Raw genomic sequence first — 20502 nt, 5'->3', positions numbered from 1 at the left:
GCAGCACATCTTAATTAGTAATGACTACACCTGTGTACTAGCTAGGTGGTCTGGAAAATGTGAACTGTTGGTAGATCTCGAAGACTGGTTTGGCCAGCCCTGCCTTACATGAAACACACTCTTTGCCTTACATACTGCAGTAGTGACAGCACACACACACACACAGGAAAAGGTTAAAAGCACAATTAACCCACAAAGAGCCCTTCCAGAGAGACACAGAGAGAGTATGGAACCAGCACACTGCGCCCTTATCGCTAATGCCAAGCTTAGCAGGGTCGCAGACTAAGTACCTAGATTAGGTACTTGGTACACTAGTAACTGCTCCCCCCCCTCTGCTATGACCCACTGGTAAAGCTGAGGTAAACTGGAGGCTTTCTGGAGGAGCTGCGCTTCCCTGTCAGCATCTGTGTCAGCTGCAGTAGGGAAAATGGCGCTGGTGAGCTGCTGGGTCTGCTCATAGTGAAACCCCACCCCTTTGATGGCGTGCGGTCTTCCCACTCTTCTTTATACTGGCTTATGTGTCTGGGTGCATCAAATGGAGACAGACTCCTTTAATGGCTGTGTGGCCAGTCTGGGTACTGTGTACGCAACAGTTTACTTAGAAGACTCAATCCGCCCTGTGTAGAAGCCATATGTCTCCGTACCCTTATGCCACCATAATGGCATGCCGGCTTAGTCCTCAACACGCTTCTTTCTTCTGGCTGTTAGGGGTGGCGGCTTGCTGCGGGAAAGTACGCTCGCCGTTGTGGGGTTGTGAATAGTTCCCTCAGGAACTAGCGTCCTGTCAGTGGGGAATTGGACCATCAATCCTTAGTGGGGTCGGGCCTACCCCCACCTCCAGGGCCGGCTCCAGGCCTACTAGCACCCTGAGCGAGAAAATGTAAAAGCCCCCCCGCGCTCCCGGAAAAGTGGGCGTGGCCTCATAACTTCATATCATCAAACTATAAACCTATTTTCACACAATTAGCAGCCTTACACATAGTCACAGTAGTGTTCCTTACACACAATGTCTCCAGTATAGTGCCAGATACACATAATGTGCAGTGCCAGATAGACATGACATGCCCCCCAGCAGTGCCAGCTACACATGACATGCCCCGCAGCAGTGCCAGCTAGCCAGCTACACATGACATGCCCCCCAGCAGTGCCAGCTACACATGATAGTGTTCACTTTTTAGGGCATGGTGCTGATCACAGGGAGGGGACATTTTTAAGTTAGGAGGGCAAAATGATGTACATACTGCTTGTTGTTCCCATACCTATATGTCAAAGAATGGACGGTGCGCGCAGCAAAAATTAAGGGGAGTTACTTCGTGGGGAAGGTACGTGGCCACATAATAGTGGCAATTTGCATTACACCACACAGTAGTGCAGCTAATACACACTGCACCAGGTAGAACCTCCTATACACTTTGCGTCAGGCACAGCACTGAGACACATTGCACCAGGGAGAGCACTGAGACACATTGCCTAGCCACAGACGCCTAGCGGGAACACTACATGACATGCCCCCCAGCAGTGCCAGCTACATGTGACATGCCCCCCAGCAGTGCCAGCTACACGTGACATGCCCCCCAGCAGTGCCAGCTACACGTGACATGCCCCCCAGCAGTGCCAGCTACATAAATGGCCACACAGTGCCAGATATGCACCCACAGTTCAGATACATAAATGCCCCCAAAGTGCCAGATACATAAATGCCTCCACAGTGCAGATATGCCCCCCACAGTGCCAGATACATAAGTGCCCCCCACAGTGCCAGATACATAAGTGCCCCCACAGTGCCAGATACATAAGTGCCCCCACAGTGCCAGATACATAAGTGCCCCCACAGTGCCAGATACATAAGTGCCCCCACAGTGCCAGATACATAAGTGCCCCCACAGTGCCAGATACATAAGTGCCCCCACAGTGCCAGATATAAAAATGCCCACACAGTGCCAGATATGTCCCCACAGTGCCATATATAAAATTGCCCCCACAGTGCCAGATATGCCCGCATAGGGCCAGATACATAAATGCCCACATTGCCAGATGCATAAGTGCCCCCACAGTGCCAGATGCATAAGTGCCCCCACAGTGCCAGAAAAATAAGTGCCCCCACAGTGCCAGAAAAATAAGTGCCCCCACAGTGCCAGAAAAATAAGTGCCCCCACAGTGCCAGATATGCCCCCACAGTGCCAGATATGCCCCCAGTGTGCCAGAAATGCCCCCAGTGTGCCAGAAATGCCCCCAGTGTGCCAGAAATGCCCCCAGTGTGCCAGAAATGCCCCCAGTGTGCCAGAAATGCCCCCAGTGTTCCAGAAATGCCCCCACGGTGCCAGAAATGCCCCCACAGTGCCAGAAATGCCCCCACACAGGGCCAGATAAATGCCCCCACAGAGCCAGATATGCCCCCAGTGTGCCAGAAATGCCCCCAGTGTTCCAGATATGCCCCCACATTGCCAGAAATGCCCCCACAGAGCCAGATATGCCCCCAGTGTGCCAGAAATGCCCCCAGTGTTCCAGAAATGCCCCCACATTGCCAGAAATGCCCCCCACAGTGCCAGAAATGCCCCCACACAGGGCCAGATAAATGCCCCCACAGAGCCAGAAATGCCCCCAGTGTGCCAGAAATGCCCCCACGGTGCCAGAAATGCCCCCACATTGCCAGAAATGGCCCCACAGTGCCAGAAATGCCCCCACACAGGGCCAGATAAATGCCCCCAGTGTGCCAGATATGCCCCCAGTGAGCCAGATATGCCCCCCAGTGAGCCAGATATGCCCCCCAGTGCCAGAAATGCCCCCACAGAGCCAGATATGCCCCCAGTGTGCCAGATATGCCCCCAGTGTGCCAGATAAATGCCCCCACAGTGCGATCCATAAATGTTTGACCCCCCCCCCACCAAATACCTGAGGCGCTGAGTCTGAGAGGGGGAGGAGGAGTGCTGGCGGGAGGGAGGATCCGAGTGCGGGTGGGCGGGCGGCCACTTGTGTGCGCTATGCGCGCGCCGGCGTCTGACACCGGTGCCGCGCAGCAGGCATAGCGCACGCCGCACACACGGACGGCGGGGACAACGCTGCGCTGCACACACACACACAGGGCCGGCTCCAGCTTCGAATATGGCGGCGCCAGCGCGCGGCGCCCATTAAGGGTGGCGCCCTGCGCGGCCGCTCTATTCGAACATGCCTAGAGCCGGCCCTGCCCACCTCCCTCCCAAAGTCCCATAAAGCAGGCAGGCTTGGTGACATCCAGTCCTGCCTGAAAATAACCAACTTAGAAAATAAATGCAGAAAACTCTTCAGGAGCTTCCAGAGACGTGACCGATTTCTCCGGGCACAGTTTCTTAGACAGAGTCTGGTAGGAGGGGCATAAAGGGAAGAGCGAGCAGACACAATCAAACTTCTATAGTGCCCATGGTTCCTAGTGGACCCATCTATACCCCATGGTACTAAATGGATTTCCAATATCCCCTAGGACGTAAGAGAAAAAATATTTAGCACATCTGCTTTAAAAATTGGGATAAATACGTGTAAGTGGTTTTATAATGGCCTGACACCTGATACGCCTGAAACCCGAACTGCTGTGTTGACCACGTCCCCAGTCCTGAAATCTGAAAGGAAAAAAAAAAAGCATGACACGTATTCTGCGTGTGATATGTTTTATGACATAGGCCACTCTGTAGGGTAAAAGTTGCACAGCATGTCACACATACTGCAACAGCCACGGTCTTCTTGTTGTGTACACCGTACAGTACCCACTCTCCCACCCATGGGTAACGTGCTCTCCAGACCTCTCTGAGCGAGCGGCGCTCACCTGATAGCACGTGACCGGAAGAGCAGCAGCAGAGGGGGGGGGGGGGGGACCACCTGCCGCAGCCGGAGGTCTCGCGAGTGTTGGAGGGTTGCGTGCCTGCTGTCGAGATGCGGAAGCGGCCGCTGGGAGGAGGGGGCAGGGGCGCTGGCTGCGCCCGGACAGAGGGGAACTAACTCCTGACGAAGAACGCTGGAAGGTGGGGAGCAGAGGAAGGGCCGGTGCATGGATCTTGAGGGGCGGCGCGACTACATAGTGCCGAAGGTAAGGAGGTGTAACCCGGCATCCTTGGTGCTCAGAAGCGCTTATTTCCACTCGCCCTATTACACGCGTGTGATCACAGCACAGCCAGTGCCCGTCCCGGGTCATCAGCAGGCACTCCCAGCCTCACAACCCCGGCACGCTGTGTTCTTCCGTTACTGCTGGTCGGTTTAGTGGCTCAGCCAGTGCTATGGAAGTGTCCTGGCTGCATGGCCAGCTCCCCAGCTTCCCTTAGTACACTGCTGCCCATTCATTCCTTCTCATGGCACCACATTTCTGTGGGAGCTGTGTGTGTGCGGTATTTGAAAGCATAAATCAAATACCGATCAGATAATCTGCCAGATCTGGCTGGTTGGAATGGAAATCTGGTAATGGATGAGAGCAAATGACGCTTAACTAATTTCTCCCAAACACTGGAAGGCTTAAGGGCCATATACACTTATAGATAACGATGGTATATATGAACAATATTGTTGTTCAGATAAATCGTTCATATTGACCAGTGTGGATGTACCAACGATGCGCGTCCCCGCAGTCGTTCATCTTTGGTCTGTCCTCGTTTATACATCCAAGCCAATTTAGACGATATAGATGTAATGTACTGTCATATCATTCAAATCGTCCATAGGTATCGTCCAGTGTGTATGCAAATATTGTTGGTGAAAAATATCCTTCGTGGTTAAAATCACCCAGTGTGTAGGGCCCTTGACAAAACCTGTCGTTCATACAAATTGGGTTAAACCGTGATTTAACCAAGTTGTTTTAACGATCAGTTTTGTCTATTTACCAGTGTGTGGGGAGCAAGTGCTCGATTGTCATTTGCCAGGTATCAGATTTTCATTCCAACCAGCCAGATCTGGCAGATTATCTGACGGATAATTGTAGATGGCCACCATTATAGAACATAAAAACATAATTAAATCATTAGTTGATCATTTTATAATTATAAAATGACTGCATGTCACCAAATGTCTTTTCTCTAACGTCCTAGTGGATGCTGGGGACTCCGTAAGGACCATGGGGAATAGACGGGCTCCGCAGGAGACTGGGCACTCTAAGAAAGATTTAGTACTACTGGTGTGCACTGGCTCCTCCCTCTATGCCCCTCCTCCAGACCTCAGTTAGAATCTGTGCCCGGACAGAGCTGGGTGCTTTTAGTGAGCTCTCCTGAGCTTGCTGATAAAGTATTTTAGTTAGGTTTTTTTTATTTTCAGAGAGCTTCTGCTAGCAACAGACTCTCTTGTACGTGGGACTGAGGGGAGAGAAGCAAACCTACTAACTGCGGCTAGGTTGCGCTTCTTGGGCTACTGGACACCATTAGCTCCAGAGGGTTCGAACACAGGATCTTAACCTTGGTCGTCCGTTCCCGGAGCCGCGCCGCTGTCCCCCTCGCAGAGCCAGAAGACAGAAGCCGGCAGAAGCAAGAAGACATCGAAATCGGTGGCAGAAGACTCCTGTCTTCACATGAGGTAGCGCACAGCACTGCAGCTGTGCGCCATTGCTCCCACACTACCCACACACTCCGGTCACTGTAGGGTGCAGGGGGGAGGGGGGCCCTGGGCAGCAATTATGTTACAAACAAAAAGAGGGGTTTGGCACTGCGCTAACAGAATAATATTCTTACTTTACTATATGTGCTGCTCAGGAAAGGGATGCGGAATCACTACCTAATACCGCTATTCAAGGTTGGATACAAATGGATTTTATTCCCAGCGCACGACTAGTAAAGATAAAAGACACGTAGCTAATAAAAATAATTTCTTTATTCTAAGACAAATTTCATAAATATGAATGTTTTTATAATCATTAATACGGATATAGAGACTTCCTTCAACGTTGTATATAAAAAGGTTATGTAGTTGGAGCTGTATGTTCAAAATGAGTCAATTATGGGAAAATTGCTCATAAAGGAAATCCTCTATATTTAGCTCTTGCAAAATGCCATACAGCGAGAAAAAGGGATATGCAGTGTAAAAATAAATAATAAAAACACCTATTACCGGTAAACAAAACAAACAGACTACATAAAACACATAAACATAAATGTAGCTGGATGCCCACACGCTCGGCAACCAAATCTAAAAGGTGCTGTCTCTGTAGATTGTTACTTATAGCATCTGGATATGGAGAAAGTGCATTTAAATTACTGTCTGTTTGACACCTTGACCTCTACAATATGCTTCAGGACTTATTTCCAGAAGGAGAACTTCCGATATGTGCATAAAGATCCACGTATGGCTCAGTCTTTTAGTGATATGCACTATCAGGTGTCACTGAAAAGTTTTTATGCCATGTAATATTGGATTTAACAATTTGAGTGTACCTCCTTCTTTGCTGTCTTCCAAATCCTTAGTTGCTTGAATGGATGTCCCGGATACGTCGTCCCCCTCAGGCAGGTGAGTCTGGAGTCCGCCGGCGGAGATCCAGCAACAGCCGTTGTTCAGCGCTGAACGGCACTGTGCGGGATCGATTCGATCTGTAATCGACGCGTTTCGCCTTCAGTTAAGGCTTCCTCAGGATAGCAGATAGATCCACCCAGGTCTCATCCCGTCTATTTATGGGGGTTTGTGCATAGCGGTTAAAACGTACTTCCGGTATGTCGTGCGTTCCATGATGATTCTATATCCGGCTTTTGCGTTCCAAAGTCGATGTTTGTGATGTATTTCCTGGATACCTTGCGTTCCACAGGGCTTTTATGTCCTGAATATGCGTTCCAACCCGTTATTTGGCTACCGATATCGGATTTATAGTTTTATACATTGCACTATTGTTAGATTTCTCCCATCATTTTACTGATTAAATTGTATGGGACTTCTTACCCCAATATGTCCTTTCTATAAGTACTGTAGATGCTACATATGACGGACGTTTTGTGTGTTTTTTGTTTTGTCTTTTTCATTGTCCGTCATATGTAGCATCGACTTTGGAACGCAAAAGCCGGATATAGAATCATCATGGAACGCACGACATACCGGAAGTACGTTTTAACCGCTATGCACAAACCCCCATAAATAGACGGGATGAGACCTGGGTGGATCTATCTGCTATCCTGAGGAAGCCTTAACTGAAGGCGAAACGCGTCGATTACAGATCGAATCGATCCCGCACAGTGCCGTTCAGCGCTGAACAACGGCTGTTGCTGGATCTCCGCCGGCGGACTCCAGACTCACCTGCCTGAGGGGGACGACGTATCCGGGACATCCATTCAAGCAACTAAGGATTTGGAAGACAGCAAAGAAGGAGGTACACTCAAATTGTTAAATCCAATATTACATGGCATAAAAACTTTTCAGTGACACCTGATAGTGCATATCACTAAAAGACTGAGCCATACGTGGATCTTTATGCACATATCGGAAGTTCTCCTTCTGGAAATAAGTCCTGAAGCATATTGGAGAGGTCAAGGTGTCAAACAGACAGTAATTTAAATGCACTTTCTCCATATCCAGATGCTATAAGTAACAATCTACAGAGACAGCACCTTTTAGATTTGGTTGCCGAGCGTGTGGGCATCCAGCTACATTTATGTTTATGTGTTTTATGTAGTCTGTTTGTTTTGTTTACCGGTAATAGGTGTTTTTATTATTTATTTTTACACTGCATATCCCTTTTTCTCGCTGTATGGCATTTTGCAAGAGCTAAATATAGAGGATTTCCTTTATGAGCAATTTTCCCATAATTGACTCTCATTTTGAACATACAGCTCCAACTACATAACCTTTTTATATACAACGTTGAAGGAAGTCTCTATATCCGTATTAATGATTATAAAAACATTCATATTTATGAAATTTGTCTTAGAATAAAGAAATTATTTTTATTAGCTACGTGTCTTTTATCTTTACTAGTCGTGCGCTGGGAATAAAATCCATTTGTATCCAGCAATTATGTTACCTCTTGGCAAAAGTCACATATATACAACTGTGCACTGTATATATGTATGAGCCCCCGCCATTTTTTTTACACAGAAAGCAGGACAGAAGCCCGCCGCTGAGGGGGCGGGGCTACTTCCTCAGCACTCACCAGCGCCATTTTCTCTCCACAGCTCCGCTGAGAAGAAGCTCCCCAGGCTCTCCCCTGCAGTCTCCAGGTAGAAAGAGGTTAAAAAGTGAGGGGGTGCACATAAATTTAGGCGCATAAATCAGTTATACAGCAGCTACTGGGTAAACACTAAGTTACTGTGTAATCCCTGGGTTATATAGCGCTGGGGTGTGTGCTGGCATACTCTCTCTCTGTCTCCCCAAAAGGCCTTGTGGGGGTCCTGTCCTCAATTAGAGCATCCCCTGTGTGTGTGTGGTGTGTCGGTACGATTGTGTCGACATGTTTGACGAGGAAGGCTACGTGGAGGCAGAACAGGTGCAGATGAATGTGGTGTCTCCGCCGACACCTGATTGGATGGATATGTGGAAGGTGTTAAATGATAATGTAAACTCCTGGCATAAAAGGTTGGATAAAGCTGAAGCCTTGGGACAGTCAGGGTCTCAACCCATGCCTGATCCTACAGCTCAGAGGCCGGCAGGGTCTCAAAAGCGCCCACTATCCCAAATTGTTGACACAGATATCGACACGGATTCTGACTCCAGTGTCGATGGCGATGAGGCAAAATTGCAGCCTAAAATGGCTAAAGCCATCCGCTACATGATTATAGCAATAAAGGATGTGTTGCATATATCAGAGGAAAACCCTGTCCCTGACAAGAGGGTTTATATGTTTGGGGAGAAAAAGCAAGAGGTGACTTTTCCCCCTTCACATGAATTAAATGAATTATGTGAAAAAGCGTGGGATTCTCCTGATAGGAAAGTGCTGATTTCCAAAAGATTACTTATGGCGTATCCTTTCCCGCCAACGGACAGGTTACGCTGGGAATCCTCCCCTAGGGTAGACAAAGCGTTGACACGCTTATCCAAGAAGGTGGCCCTGCCGTCACAGGATACGGCCGCCCTAAAGGATCCTGCGGATAGGAAGCAAGGTATCCTAAAGTCTGTTTATGCACATTCCGGTACCATACTGAGGCCAGCAATTGCTTCGGCCTGGATGTGTAGTGCTGTAGCAGCATGGACAGATACTCTGTCTGAGGAAATAGATATCCTGGACAGGGAGTCTATTTTACTGACCCTGAGGCATATCAAAGACGCTGTCCTATATATGAGGGATGCCCAGAGGGACATTTGCCTACTGGGCTCTAGAATAAACGCAATGTCGATTTCTGCCAGAAGGGTCCTGTGGACTCTGCAATGGACAGGTGATGCCGACTCTAAAAAACACATGGAGGTTTTACCTTTATAAGGGTGAGGAATTGTTTGGGGACGGTCTCTCGGACCTAGTTTCCACAGCTACGGCTGGGAAGTCAAATTTTTTGCCATATATTCCCTCACAGCCTAAGAAAGCACCGTATTACCAAATGCTGTCCTTTCGTTCACAAAAAAGCAAGAAAGTCAGAGGTGCATCCTTTCTTGCCAGAGGCAGGGGTAGAGGAAAGAATCTGCACCATACAGCTAGTTCCCAGGAACAGAAGTCCTCCCCGTCTTCCACTAAATCCACCGCATGACGCTGGGGCTCCACAGGTGGAGCTGGGAGCGGTGGGGGCGCGTCTCCGAAATTTCAGCCACCAGTGGGTTCGCTCACAGGTGGATCCCTGGGCTATACAGATTGTGTCTCAGGGATACAAGTTGGAATTCGAAGTGATGCCCCCTCACCGTTTCCTAAAATCGGCCCTGCCAGCTTCCCCCAGGGAAAGGGAGGTAGTGTTAGCGGCAATTCACAAGTTATATCTCCAGCAGGTGGTGGTAAAGGTTCCCCGCCTTCAACAGGGAAGGGGTTACTATTCCACAATGTTTGTGGTACCGAAACTGGACGGTTCGGTCAGACCCATTTTGAATTTAAAATCCCTGAACATTTATCTGAAGAAATTCAAGTTCAAAATGGAATCGCTCAGAGCGGTCATTGCAAGCCTGGAAGAGGGGGATTTTATGGTGTCTCTGGTCATCAAGGATGCTTACTTGCATGTTCCCATTTATCCACCTCATCAGGAGTACCTCAGGTTTGTGGTACAGGACTGTCATTACCAATTCCAGACGTTGCCGTTTGGCCTGTCCACGGCACCGAGAATATTTACCAAGGTAATGGCGGAAATGATGGTGCTCCTTCAAAAGCAAGGAGTTACAATTATCCCATACTTGGACGATCTCCTCATAAAGGCGAGGTCCAGGGAGCAGTTGCTGATCAGCGTAGCACACTCTCAGGAAGTGTTGCAACAGCACGGCTGGATTCTGAATATTCCAAAGTCGCAGCTGATTCCTACGACGCGTCTGCCCTTCCTGGGCATGATTCTGGACACAGACCAGAAGAAGGTGTTTCTCCCGGCGGAGAAGGCTCAGGAGCTCGTGACTCTAGTCAGAGACCTCCTAAAACCAAAACAGGTGTCGGTGCATCACTGCACGCGAGTCCTGGGAAAGATGGTGGCGTCATACGAAGCCATTCCCTTCGGCAGGTTCCATGCGAGGATCTTTCAGTGGGATCTGTTGGACAAGTGGTCCGGATCACATCTTCAGATGCATCGGCTGATCACCCTATCCCCCAGGGCCAGGGTGTCTCTTCTGTGGTGGCTGCAGAGTGCTCACCTTCTCGAGGGCCGCAGGTTCGGCATACAGGACTGGTGACCACGGATGCAAGCCTCCGAGGATGGGGGGCAGTCACTCAGGGAAGAAACTTCCAAGGGCTGTGGTCAAGTCAGGAGGCTTGTCTGCACATCAATACCCTGGAACTAAGGGCCATATACAACGCCCTGAGTCAAGCGGAGCCTCTGCTTCGAAACCAACTGGTGCTGATTCAGTCAGACAACATCACCGTAGTGGCCCATGTAAACCGCCAGGGCGGCACAAGAAGCAGGGTGGCAATGGCGGAAGCCACCAGGATTCTTCGTTGGGCGGAGAATCACGTGCAAGCACTGTCAGCAGTGTTCATTCCGGGAGTGGACAACTGGGAAGCAGACTTCCTCAGCAGGCACGACCTCCACCTGGGAGAGTGGGGACTTCATGAAGAAGTCTTCACGCAGATTGCAAATCGATGGGAACTGCCACAGGTGGACATGATGGCATCCCACCTCAACAAAAAGCTAAAAAGGTATTGCGCCAGGTCAAGGGACCCTCAGGCGATAGCTGTGGACGCACTAGTAACACCGTGGGTGTTCCAGTCGGTCTATGTGTTTCCTCCTCTTCCTCTCATACCCAAGGTGCTGAGAATCGTACGAAAAATAGGAGTGAGAACAATACTCATTGTTCCGGATTGGCCAAGAAGGACTTGGTACCCGGAACTGCAAGAAATGCTCACAGAGGACCCATGGCCTCTGCCTCTCAGACAGGACCTGTTGCAACAGGGACCCTGTCTGTTCCAAGACTTACCGCGGCTGCGTTTGACGGCATGGCGGTTGAATGCCGGATCCTAGAGAAAAAAGGCATTCCGGATGAAGTTATTCCTACACTAATAAAGGCTAGAAAGGACGTGACAGCAAAGCACTATCACCGTATATGGCGAAAATATGTTGCTTGGTGTGAGGCCAGGAAGGCCCCAACAGAGGAATTCCAGCTGGGCCGGTTCCTGCACTTCCTACAGTCAGGAGTGACTGTGGGCTTGAAATTGGGGTCCATAAAGGTCCAGATTTCAGCCCTATCCATTTTCTTTCAGAAAGAACTGGCTTCTCTTCCTGAGGTTCAGACATTTGTTAAGGGAGTGCTGCATATTCAGCCCCCTTTTGTGCCACCAGTGGCACCTTGGGATCTCAACGTGGTGTTGGGTTTCCTGAAATCCCACTGGTTTGAGCCACTTAAAACCGTGGAGCTAAAGTATCTCACGTGGAAAGTGGTAATGCTATTGGCCTTGGCTTCGGCTAGGCGGGTGTCAGAATTGGCGGCTTTGTCATGTAAAAGCCCCTATCTGGTTTTTCATATGGACAGGGCAGAATTACAGACTCGTCCACAATTTCTGCCGAAGGTGGTGTCATCTTTTCATTTGAACCAACCTATTGTGGTGCCTGTGGCTACTCGTGACTTGGAGGATTCCAAGTTGCTTGATGTAGTCAGGGCTTTGAAGATTTATGTGACCAGAACGGCTGGAGTCAGGAATACTGACTCGCTGTTTTTCCTGTATGCATCCAACAAGCTGGGTGCTCCTGCTTCAAAGCAAACCATTGCTTGCTGGATCTGTAACACGATTCAGCAGGCTCATTCTGCGGCGGGATTGCCGCATCCAAAATCCGTAAAAGCCCATTCCACAAGGAAAGTGGGCTCTTCTTGGGCGGCTGCCCGATGGGTCTCGGCATTACAGCTTTGCCGAGCAGCTACTTGGTCAGGTTCAAACACCTTTGCAAAATTCTACAAGTTTGATACCCTGGCTGAGGAGGACCTTGTGTTTGCCCATTTGGTGCTGCAGAGTCATCCGCACTCTCCCGCCCGTTTGGGAGCTTTGGTATAATCCCCATGGTCCTTACGGAGTCCCCAGCATCCACTAGGACGTTAGAGAAAATAAGATTTTACTCACCGGTAAATCTATTTCTCGTAGTCCGTAGTGGATGCTGGGCGCCCGTCCCAAGTGCGGACTTTCTGCAATACGTGTATATAGTTATTGCTTAATAAAGGGTTATGTTATGTGGCATCCGTTGAGTGATGCTCGATTGTTGTTCATACTGTTAACTGGGTATGTTATCACAAGTTGTATGGTGTGATTGGTGTGGCTGGTATGAGTCTTACCCTGGATTCCAAAATCCTTTCCTTGTAATGTCAGCTCTTCCGGGCACAGTTTCCTTAACTGAGGTCTGGAGGAGGGGCATAGAGGGAGGAGCCTGTGCACACCAGTAGTACTAAATCTTTCTTAGAGTGCCCAGTCTCCTGCGGAGCCCATCTATTCCCTATGGTCCTTACGGAGTCCCCAGCATCCACTACGGACTACGAGAAATAGATTTACCGGTGAGTAAAATCTTATTTTTTTGGGCATACTATTTATTAACTTATTTATATTGCACTTGCATATAGGGTTGCCACCCATACTGTATTAAAGAGTATCGTCCTGTATTGATTCTATATGGGCGTACAGCTGCCCAGTAGGTTTTCTACCTTCGTTCTACCCAAATACTGAGGAGGGCCATGCCGCCTCCTCCTCTCCCTGTCCCCTGGGCAGCTTACAATACCTCAGCAAAAGTCTGGCAAGAGGGGACATTAGTGTAAGACCCTGTCCTAACCCTCGCCAGTATACCGTATATACTCGAGTATAAGCCGACTTTTTCAGCACGTTTTTTTGTGCTGAAAAAGCCCCCTCGGCTTATACCCGAGTCAGTGGAAGGAGGGACACGGAGGGCACAGCGCCGGGCTCTCCTGTGTCCCTCCTGCGTCTCCGGCGGCGTGTGTGTGTGTGTTAAATGAACTGCCCGTTCGTGAGCTCTGATTGGCTCACGAACCGGCACTTCATTTAACACACACATGCCGCCAGAGACTGAGACGCAGGAGGGACACAGGAGAGCCGCGCGCTGTGCCCTCCGTGTCCCTTCTTCAGAAGACAACGCGGGAGCGATGGAGGGTAAGTACCCTTCCTGGCACTGTGGGGCATATCTGGCAGCATGAGGGCACATCTGGCACAGTGGGGCATATCTGGCAGCATGAGGGCACATCTGGCACAGTGGGGCATATCTGGCAGCATGAGGGCACATCTGGCACAGTGGGGCATATCTGGCAGCATGAGGGCACATCTGGCACAGTGGGGCACATCTGGCAGCATGAGGGCACATCTGGCAGCATGAGGGCACATCTGGCAGCATGAGGGCACATCTGGCACAGTGGGGCACATCTGGCAGCATGAGGGCACATCTGGCACAGTGGGGCACATCTGGCAGCATGAGGGCACATCTGGCACAGTGGGGCACATCTGGCAGCATGAGGGCATATCTGGCACTGTGGGGTATATCTGGCAGCATGAGGGCACAGTGGGGCATATCTGGCAGCATGAGGGCACATCTGGCACTGGGGCATATCTGGCAGCATGAGGGCATATCTGGCACTGTGTGGCATATCTGGCAGCATGAGGGCATATCTGGCAGCATGAGGGCATATCTGGCATTGTGGGGCATATCTGGCAGTATGAGGGCATATCTGACACTGATGGCTGTGTACGGCTAGAGCTGCATTTCCCACCCTAGGCTTATACTCTAGTCAATGAGTTTTCCCGGGTTTTTGTGGTAAAATTAGGTGCCTCGGTTTATATTCGGGTCGACTTATACTCTAGTACAGCGGTGGCCAACCAGTGGCTCTTGAGCCACATGAGGCTCTTTCTTTACTCAAATGTGGCTCCCAACACTCAAAGTCATGTGACCACAACAGATACAGAAACCGCTGCACTCCAGCCAGACACGCAGCAACACTACAGGGACTGAAAACTGAGGGAGCCAAATACTATAGGTGAGACATCCACTTGCAAATAGAGGACACATTAGGTACTGCTGCAATCACGGGCTTGGAAACTTTTAGCCTGGGGGGTAGATTCAAGCAAGCGGCCCCATTTTTTTATAGGGAATCTGCAGTCAAGTGGCCCTGGAACACTTATATTGCACTGGCCCAGGGGTCAGATGGCACCTTTATATGGATTTGGCTTTTTCAATTATTTTATGTGAAAGTGACTATTTCAATGTATTTTATGTTGGATCTGGCTTTAAAATGTATCTTATGCTGAATCTAGCCTTTTCAATGTATTTTATACCGGCAGTGTGTCCTAGCTGACATAAAGCCACACCTCATTTTTGCACACGCGCCTTCGGCTAAATGTCGGCTCTTTGACGTACCTAACAAGATTTTTTGGCTCTTTGTCTCTGCCTGGTTGGCCACCCCTGCTCTAGTATATACGGTAATCCGTATTGTAAAAGAGCGGATGGAAGCGTGCCATTAAGGGGGCTGAGCTTTGTCCCCACAGCTCACTCGGCACCATTTCTTCTCCACTGGCTGCAGAGACGCTGGTCCTTCCTCACACTGCTGAACAAGTATCAGGGTGCAAAACAGGGGTGGAGTGGGGGGTGTGAGCTGGCAAATTCCCTCTGTGTCTCTCTGACAGGCTTCTCTGTGGGTCTGTCCCCTATAAGCCCAGTGATTCTGTGGGTGTGTATTACACGTGTGTCGGCATGTCTGAGGCTGAGTGCTCTTCACAGGAGGAGACTGTATTAGAGACGCAAAAGGAGGTGGGGGTGACCATGTCGGCACCGCCGACTCCTGATTGAGTAATGGTATTGAATGCTTTGAATGCTAATGTAGCTAGTATTAGTAAAAGATTGGACAAGTCTGAGTCTCAGACACAAGCATGGAAGAAATCTGTGGAAGATAAGTTATTACAAGTTCAGGTCCCCTCGGGGTCACAGAAACGTACGTTTACCCAGTTGGCAGACACTGATTCCAGTGTCGACTATAGTGATTCCAGATTAGATCCTAAATTGGCAAAGAGCATTCAGTACATGATTGTGGCTATTAAAGAGGTATTGCATATCACTGAGGACCCTGCTGTTCCGGATAAAAGGGTCTGTATGTATAAGGAAAAGAAACCTGAAATAATGTTTCCTCCCTCTCATGAACTGAATACTTTATTTGACAAAGTCTGGGAAAGTCCAGACAGAAAATGTCAGATTCCCAAAAGGATTCCGGTAGTTTATCCGTTTCCCACTGGGGATAGGGAAAAGTGGGAGTCACCCCCCATTGTGGACAAGGCCCTATCGCGGTTGTCTAAAAAGATGGTTCATCCGTCACCTGACACGGCAGCCCTTAAAGACCCTGCGGATCGTAAGCAGGAAGCTATGTTAAAATCCATTTATATGACCACTGGTACACTACTCAGACTGGCCATTGCCTCTGCGTGGGTGAGTAGTGCTATTGAAAAGTGGGCAGATAACTTGTCATCTGACATAGATACCCTAGATAGGGATAACATCCTCTTGACGCTGGGTTATATCAAGGACGCTGCAGTTTACCTAAAGGAAGCTGCAAGAGATATTGGTCTTTTGGGATCAAAGGCCAATGCCATGGCAGTCTCAGCTAGACGAGCGTTTAGGATTCACCAATGGAATGCTGATTCCAAGAAAAGTATGGAATCTCTACCATATAAAAGTAAGGCCTTATTTGGCGACGGCCTGGATGATTTGGTATCAACAGCTACCGTGGGTAAGTCATCTTTTTTGCCTTATGTTCCTCCACAACAAAAGAAAACGCACCACTATCAGATGCAGTCCTTTCGGCTCAATAAAAACAGAAAGGGCCGAGGTTCTTCCTTCCTTGCTACTAGAGGAAGAGGTAAACGATCACCAGCCTTGTCAGGCTCCCAGGAGCAGAAGTCCTCCCAGGCTTCTGCCAATTCCATTGCATGACGTTGGGGCTCCTATGCGGGAGTCCGCACCGGTGGGGGCACGTCTCAAACTCTTCAGTCAGTTCTGGGTTCGTTCGGACCTAGACCCATGGGTTTTACAAATAGTATCCCAAGGGTACAAGCTGGAGTTTCAAGACGTTCTCCCTCGCCGGTTTTTCAAATCGGCTTTACTAGCTTCTCTTCTAGACAGGGAGGTAGTTTGTGACGCAATACAAAAGTTATGTCAAAATCAGGTTATCGTCAGGGCTTCCCAGTCACATCAGGGGGGAAGGTTTTTATTTGATCCTGTTTGTGGTCCTGAAGCCGGACGGCACGGTCATACCAATCCTCAATCTGAAATCCCCTAAATTTCTTCCTAAAGAAATTCAAATTCAAGATGGAGTCTCTACGAGCAGTGATCTCCAGTCTGGAGGAAGTGGATTTTATGGTGTCTGTGGACATAAAAGATGCCTACTTACATGTTCCCATTTATCCTCCGCATCAGGCTTACCTGAGGTTTGCAAAACAGGGTTGTCATTACCAATTTCAAACGTTACCGTTTGGTCTGTCCACGGCTCAGAGGATTTTCACCAAAGTGATGGCGGAAATTATGGTTCTCCTTCGCAAGCAAGGTGTCACGATTATCCCGTACTTGGACGATCTCCTGATAAAGGCGAGATCCAGGGACCAGTTGGTGAAAAACGTTGCACTCTCCCTGACAGTTCTTCAGCAACATGGTTGGCTCCTAAACTTGCCAAAATCACAGTTAATTCCGACGACGCGGTTGTCGTTTTTGGGAATGATATTGGACACAGAACTACAGAGAGTCTTTCTTCCAGTGGAAAAGGCTCTGGAACTTCAGAGTCTGGTCAAACAAATTCTGAAACCAGCAAGAGTGTCAATCCATCAATGCATTCGGTTGCTGGGGAAGATGGTTGCGGCCTACGAGGCCATTCAGTTTGGCAGGTTCCATGCCAGAGTGTTCCAGTGGGACCTCTTGGACAAGTGGTCCGGGTCCCACCTACACATGCACCGGAGGATAATCCTGTCTGCCAAGACCAGGGTCTCACTCCTGTGGTGGCTGCTAAGCTCTCACCTCCTAGAGCAGGCATTCCCAACCACGGTCCTCAAGACACACTAACAGTGCAGGTTTTAGTGATATCCAGGCTTCAGCACAGGTGACTTAATTAGTAGCTCAGTTATTTTAATTTAACCATCTGTGCTGCAGCTTGGATATCACTAAAACCTGCACTGTTGGTGTGCCTTGAGGACCGTGGTTGGGAATGCCTGTCCTAGAGGGACGCAGGTTCGGGATCCAGGACTGGATCCCATTAACCACGGATGCAAGCCTCTGAGGCTGGGGGGCAGTCACGTTGGGAGAAAACTTCCAAGGAAGATGGTCAAGTCGGGAAACTTGTCTCCACAAAAACGTTCTGGAGTTAAGGGCCATTTACAACGGCCTTCTGCAAGCGGAACATCATCTTCAAGATCTACCCGTACTGATCCAGTCGGACAATGTAACAGCAGTAGCGTACATAAACCGTCAGGGCGGAACGAAAAGCAGAGCGGCGATGGCAGAAGCCACAAGGATTTCTCTGACGTCCTAGTGGATGCTGGGACTCCGTAAGGACCATGGGGAATAGCGGCTCCGCAGGAGACAGGGCACAAGAATAAAAGCTTTAGGATCAGGTGGTGTGCACTGGCTCCTCCCCCTATGACCCTCCTCCAAGCCTCAGTTAGATTTTTGTGCCCGAACGAGAAGGGTGCAGGCTAGGTGGCTCTCCTGAGCTGCTTAGAATAAAAGTTTATTTTAGGTTTTTTATTTTCAGTGAGTCCTGCTGGCAACAGGCTCACTGCATCGTGGGACTAAGGGGAGAAGAAACGGACTCACCTGCGTGCAGAGTGGATCGGGTTTCTTTGGCTACTGGACATTAGCTCCAGAGGGACGATCACAGGTTCAGCCTGGATGTGTCCCGGAGCCGCGCCGCCGGCCCCCTTACAGAGCCAGAAGAGCGAAGAGGTCCGGTGAAATCGGCGGCAGAAGACGATCCTGTCTTCAGACTAAGGTAGCGCACAGCACCGCAGCTGTGCGCCATTGCTCTCAGCACACTTCACACTCCGGTCACTGAGGGTGCAGGGCGCTGGGGGGGAGCGCCCTGAGACGCAATATAACAGATGATACCTTAGGTTGGCAAAAGAATACATCACATATAGCTCTTGGGCTATATGGATGTATTTTAACCCCTGCCATTATTACAGAAAAGAGCGGGAGATAAGGACGTCGTGAAGGGGCGGAGCCTATCTCCTCAGCACACAAGCGCCATTTTCCCTCACAGCTCCGCTGGAAGGACGGCTCCCTGACTCTCCCCTGCAGACTTGCTACAGAATCAGGGTAAAAAAAGAGAAGGGGGGGCACTATTGGCAGCTAAAAATTATATAAACAGCAGCTATAAGGGAATAACACTTATATAAGGTTATCCCTGTGTATATATATATATATATATATATATATATATATATATATATATATATATATATATATATATATATATATAGCGCTTGGTGTGTGCTGGCAGACTCTCCCTCTGTCTCTCCAAAGGGCTTGTGGGGTCCTGTCCTCTATCAGAGCATTCCCGGTGTGTGTGCTGTGTGTCGGTACGTGTGTGTCGACATGTATGAGGAGGAAAATGATGTGGAGGCGGAGCAATTGCCTGGGTTAGTGATGTCACCCCCTAGGGTGTCGACACCTGACTGGATGATCGTATTTAAAGAATTAAGTGATAATGTCAGCACTTTGCAAAAAACGGTTGATGACATGAGACAGCCGGCAAATCAATTAGTGCCTGTCCAGGCGTCTCAGACACCGTCAGGGGCCCTAAAACGCCCGTTACCTCAGTGGGTCGACACAGACACAGATACTGAGTCTAGTGTCGACGGTGAGGAGACAAACGTAATGTCCAGTAGGGCCACACGTTACATGATCACGGCAATGAAGGAGGCATTGAACATTTCTGACACTACAAGTACCACAAAGAAGGGTATTATGTGGGGTGTGAAAAAACTACCAATAGTTTTCCCTGAGTCAGATGAGTTAAATGAGGTGTGTGATAAAGCGTGGGTTTCCCCCGACAAAAAACTGCTAATTTCTAAAAAATTATTGGCACTATATCCTTTCCCGTCAGAGGTTAGGACGCGTTGGGAAACACCCCCTAGAGTAGATAAGGCGCTCACACGTTTATCTAAACAAGTAGCGTTACCGTCTCCTGATACGGCCACCCTCAAGGAACCAGCAGATAGAAGGCTGGAAAATATTCTTAAAAGTATATACACACATACTGGTGTTATACTGCGACCAGCAATCGCTTCAGCCTGGATGTGCAGTGCTGGAGTCGCGTGGTCGGATTCCCTGACTGAAAATATTGATACCCTGGATAGGGACAATATACTGCTAACTATAGAGCATTTGAAGGATGCATTACTATATATGCGTGATGCACAGAGGGATATCTGCACCCTGGCATCAAGAGTAAGTGCTATGTACATTTCTGCCAGAAGAGCGTTATGGACGCGACAGTGGTCAGGTGATGCTGATTCAAAACGACATATGGAAGTATTGCCGTATAAAGGGGAGGAGTTATTTGGGGCTGGTCTATCGGACCTGGTGGCCACGGCAACGGCTGGAAAATCCACCTTTTTACCCCAGGTCACTTCACATCAGCAGAAAAAGACACCGTCTTTTCAAACTCAGTCCTTTCGTTCCCATAAGTACAAGCGAGCTAAAGGCCATTCCTTCCTGCCCCGGGGCAGAGGAAGGGGAAAAAGACTGCACCATGCAGCCGCTTCCCAGGAGCAGAAGCCCTCCCCTGCTTCTGCCAAGTCTTCAGCATGACGCTGGGGCTTTACAAGCAGACTCGGACATGGTGGGGGCCCGTCTCAAGAATTTCAACGCGCAGTGGGCTCACTCGCAAGTGGACCCCTGGATTCTACAGGTAGTATCGCAGGGGTACAAACTGGAATTCGAGGCGTTTCCCCCTCGCCGGTTCCTGAAGTCTGCTCTACCAAAGTCTCCCTCCGACAGGGAGGCA

At 49.3% G+C, this 20502-nt stretch overlaps 1 protein-coding gene across 1 annotated transcript in view; it reads left to right on the top strand.

Moving 5' to 3' along the window:
• The first annotated feature begins 3853 nt into the window (after positions 1 to 3853).
• Positions 3854 to 20502, top strand: part of NRAS (NRAS proto-oncogene, GTPase) — an 87675-nt gene continuing 71026 nt past the window's right edge. The window contains exon 1 of the mRNA XM_063955433.1: positions 3854 to 4057. The gene's annotated coding sequence lies outside the window, so the exon portion shown is untranslated. The remainder of the gene's footprint in view (positions 4058 to 20502) is intronic.

The sequence above is a fragment of the Pseudophryne corroboree genome, chromosome 2 (genome assembly GCF_028390025.1).
Source record: "Pseudophryne corroboree isolate aPseCor3 chromosome 2, aPseCor3.hap2, whole genome shotgun sequence".
Taxonomy (NCBI): domain Eukaryota; kingdom Metazoa; phylum Chordata; class Amphibia; order Anura; family Myobatrachidae; genus Pseudophryne; species Pseudophryne corroboree.
The sequence above is the reverse complement of the archived record's forward strand: the minus strand, read 5'-3'. Positions and strand labels throughout refer to the sequence as shown.